Consider the following 5140-nt stretch of genomic DNA (forward strand, 5'->3'; position numbering starts at 1 on the left):
ATGATTTCCTGGGTGTTGAAGGAATGCTGTGGTTAATGCCTTCAACATGTGCAGAAACCAAGGTGAAACTATGTCCTGACATTGTGGAGTTGGGTAGCCACCGCTCATTACAGATGTCAGACATAGCATGCTGGGCAGACTGGTAAAACAGAACGGGTGGTGAACTGTGGCAAAACTAACATCAGACCTTAATGCTCCTTGACACCAGCACTGTGGGATGGAGACAAGCTGGCAGTGGCTCATTATGCACAGGGCAACATTCATGTGGGCATCCATCGGTTCAGTGGAGCTCACCCAAGGCACTAAGACAGTCAACGAGTGTTGTACGCTGGTTGCAGACATGCACACCCCTTCCCGACGATCATGTTTCCCAATTGCAGTGGCATTTTGCAACAAGATAATGCGCCGTCTCACAAAGCTGGGAGAGAAATGGAGTGGTTTGAGGAACACATTGGCAATTTCCAATTGATGTGCTGGCTCCAGAAATCACCAGGTCTGAACAAAATTGCACACATCTGGGATATGATTGAACATGGTGTCGTGGCTCATTAATAACCTCCCCAGAATCTACAGAAGTTAGGTGACTTGTGTGTACAGATGTTGTGCTAACTCCATGTAGCGGCCTACTTATTGCTTGCATGCCTCAATGATGCAAGTTCCCTGTTATCCATGTCAAAGGTCATCATACTGGCTATTGGTCACGTGGTCATAATATTCTGGCTACTAACTGTGGGCATGTAACTGCTGAATAAACCAAACGATTAGGCATACCCAGGGCAACATTGTAAAATATTCCAGCAGCAAATCTTTCCACCACCAGAACACTACTTCTGTATATTATGTTTTGGACGCGAGTAAATAAATAAAATAAAAACTGCTGAATCTGGCTCTGGTAGCTATGCTGGATGTTGCTGACATTTTATAGAACCGTATAGTCCCTGCAAGCATTACAGTCACACAGTTAGACAATTAAAATAAATTTAAGTCAAATAATATATATTCAGCTGAAAAAATAACTCATAATCAGAGGCTAGACAAGTCGTTTTCCAAATTATTTTAAAATATCAAGGAACTTCTCTATCTCCACAAAATTATTAGAGATGTTCACCGCAGTCATGCGAGTGCCCCCACAGACATTTGTATGTAATTATTATAACTTGTTGGTGTATGTAGAGTGAGATGAGTATACATCTTGTGGGTAACCATGTGTATTTAATTACTGTTACCCTTGCCTTCGGCTTGGACTCAGTGCATGGGTGTGGCTATAAGCCAGCCCACAGTAGGACAGGTTTGAAAACGGAAAAGCACCACACATTGCTTGCTTCAGTGGTCATCTCCCTTTTGGCCCTGTGACCCATTCATGTGGTTTATCCAAATGGAGACAGTTTTTATGTGTAACAATATCACATGAAATCTCGCCAAATTTGGATATGTGGTGAACCAAAGGGACGAGAATTACATGGCTGAAGTATGGGACATAATAACCACCCTGCCAATGCAGTCCTCCTACAAGTGGCTTAAGGATGAGTTAATAGGCTTGATTTCATTGACCAAGGAGCAGAAAATACAGTAAATGTTGCCCAAACAAGAATGTGTTGACCAGAGGCCTTCACAGTTCCTGCAAGAAGCATTGTACAGTCTGATATGGTTCCAGATTTGTTGCTGCACACTATCTGGCTGTGCAGCCTACCCACCTATGTGTGAGCAGTGATAGCCTTGCAGACCGACATGCAGCTAGATGCTGTAGCAGACCTGGCAGACAGGATGCACAACATGCTAGCAATGTCGCCAAGCATAGCATCTGCAGCTGCCTATGATCCCTTTCCCCCTCCAGCCACTTCCACTGCATGGTGACACATGTGTCCCCCAGTTCTGGCAATGGACAACAACCTTCAACACCTCGTGCAGAACTTGTCAACTCAGATGGCAGCACTAGGCACACAGGTCGACCAGCTGATGTGCTCACAGCAAGAGGGAAGCAGGAATTGCAGCGGCAGCAGACCAGGCTATGAGCAGCATGGCTTGCGCAGCCAGAATGGCAGAAACAGTTGCTCTAACAGTACCTCACTGAAACCATGGCAGACTCCAAGCAGTGTCCTCTGGTGTCACGCCCATTTCAGTAGCAATGCGACCAAGTGCCACACCTCTTGCTTGCACCCAAACCCCAGCTGCCACCAGACCTAGACAGACCAGGCTGCTGTGCTGTATTGAAATGTATGTTTCTACGAGAATGGGGTGCAGGCATGAGGTCAGATTTATCAGTTTATCCCATAATCACGTTAGAAGATGGGATATCACATCCCAGTGCAGAAACCATGGTGCCACTTGTGGCAGCACGTTTTATCTCGCCCAGACTCTGGAAGGGCTGTTGTCAGTGGGCACACACCAGCATGGCATGCCAGAGTACCAAATTTTCAAGACAAACACGAGCCCATCTGCGTCTTCCCTGAACACACCACTTCACACACGTCCACACGGATATCATAGGCCCCCTTTCTCCGTTTCAAGGCAAGTGCTACCTCCTTACAATGGTGGAATACTTCACTTGCTGGCCAGAGGCAATGCCCATAGTGGACATCACCACCGAGACAGTTGCTACTGCCTTCATTGGCACCTGGATGGTGTGCCTCAGCTGTTCCAGCCACATAACTTTGGACTGCAGCAGCCAGTTTGCCTGTGTGCTGTTGAGACATGTCACCCAACTGTGTGACATGCAGCTAAACTGCATGATAAGCTACCACCCATCATCTAATGGCATGGTTGAGCAGCTTCACTGGGTGCTGAAGGTGTCCCTGACGTGCCATGACACCAACTGGATGGAAGCACTACCACTAGTACTCCTCAGCCTGCAAGTGACATCAAAGAAAGGGATCTGTGGCTCAACTTAAGACATCGTCTAAGACCAATCACTTGCCATTCCCAGAAAATACATGGAGAAATACCACCACCACATGATCCATCAGCCTAATTACTAGCAGAACACCTGTGCCCTCACATGAGTGGCCTCCAACTGCACACACCAATGTGGCACTGTGCTGCAAATGCATTTCATGACAAAAACCTTCTGCACTGCACACATTTGGTACTGTTCACAGGTGTGGTATTGCCACCTATTCAACCGCCCTGCTTGGGACCACACTGTTTCATAAGCTATTGAGGGAAGACTTTAGAGATTGAGTACTTGGTAACAGATATCATTCCATGTGCAACCAGCCAGACAGGATCTGCTCCAGCAGATGCCGGTGACATATGTACACAACCGCCTATCACTGAACAGCCACGTGCACCTCAGCCTACCCCCACCCCTCCAAGATAACCATATGGACAGCACCCCAGACAGATGTACCAGCAAGCCGCACCACAGTAGCAAGCGGACTATGTCACAGATGCCAGCTTCAAATACCCATGCTGCATCATAATGATTTCTCAATGCAGACAGCAGCCTGCACAAACACTGCCTGTAGCCTTCCATTGGGACCATGTGTCTGGTATGCCACCTCACCAACTGACAACAAATCTCCAGTCGAGCTCCAGACACTGCTACCCATCTCACCAGCTGTTCACTCATTGCAACCCCTGGAATTGGCGTCATGTCTCTGCACTTCTGCCACATTTGGTACTGAGATCAGATTGACTCCTATAGCAGTTACCATGTTGCATCCCTGTCGAGCTCTGGATACTAGGTATGCCCACCACAGCTCCAGAAGCAACGTTCGTGCCCTGATGACACCACGTTCACACGCATTAAACTCTCTGCAGTCTCTGCTGCCGTGTATGCCAGGACCAGATCAAGTGCTTTGTCGGCACTTCCATGCCAGGTTTGACAACAAAAAAAGAGAACTGTATTATGAACAGTGCATCTTCATTAACATTTTGTTTAGTTCTTTCTTTACCCATGGTTAATGAGACCTTGTTTATTTGTATATGAATTCAGTATTATGATCATTATGAATACCAATGTTTCATTTCTTATCCTTCGTAGCAGTTAACCATAGTTTGCTTGTGTGTCATTGTTCCCTGAGCTGACATCTGCACTCTAGATCTGCAGCGATACATTGCCATGGGCACTTTCCACACAGTACCACAGGGCACTGCTGTTCTTGTGGGCCATGCGGGAAGACACTCCTGCATGCCCTACCAGCTGCTCGTGATGTCACACACCACCATCTACATGCTCACGCTGATGTTACACACTGCCATGTATGGATGCACCAGTAATCCAGCACAAAGTACCACAGGTCTGAAAGCGGGAAAGACATACACATTGCTAGCTTCACATTCATTCACACATAGTGTCATCTTCTCCTCTTGGACTCATGAGCTTTACACTGACAAAGTCAAACTAAGTTTAATACAAATATGAAAATAAAGAGAAATATAAATCCCTGACAATAAATATTCTGATAAATTACAGAAGGAGCATTTAACATGGTACCATTTTGTTCTGTTCTTACATATCCAGGAATCTGCAGTTTTATGCAAATCTACTGGCAACTTATTATAGACTTTAACACCGTAATACGAAAGACACAGCTGCATCATCTATCTAAAATTATGTTATTCTTCTATATTTATGTATGGGAATCTCACAGTTCATCTTAAATTGAACCTTTCAAAGATTAAGGTGCAATCATTGTCCCCTTCTTTGTTGAATAAGTAAATAAGTAAGTAATTATAATTAAGGCTGAGTAACACACTGCTTACATTCACCCCCTGCAGAAAGAACAGCTGAAATTTGTCAATATTTAAGTGATACTGTCAGCTAACATCAATGTATGATGAAATTGCAAATTTGTGTGACTGGAATCATTATAAATGACTGCACAGCAAAAAAATCAAATAAATTAAAGTAGTGCACCAATTAAAAAAATATAAATTTCTAAATGACTTCAGGTTTATTGAACTAAATCAAATCACACTGCAAGTGGTGGCGCTACAAACTGAAATGTAATAAATGTAGATGAAAATGCATATTCGATTTGTAAAATGTTCAAATGGTTCACATAGGTTCTTTGCATCAAGTCATGGCAAACATGAAGAAAATCTAAGTCCAATGTGGCACTCTTAAAAGATCAACTTTCTACTGCCTGCCATATTTAATTGCTCAAAACTACTGAAAAACTTAAAAGTTCTGAGTTTC

Source organism: Schistocerca gregaria, chromosome X, assembly GCF_023897955.1.
Source record: "Schistocerca gregaria isolate iqSchGreg1 chromosome X, iqSchGreg1.2, whole genome shotgun sequence".
Lineage (NCBI taxonomy): Eukaryota > Metazoa > Arthropoda > Insecta > Orthoptera > Acrididae > Schistocerca > Schistocerca gregaria.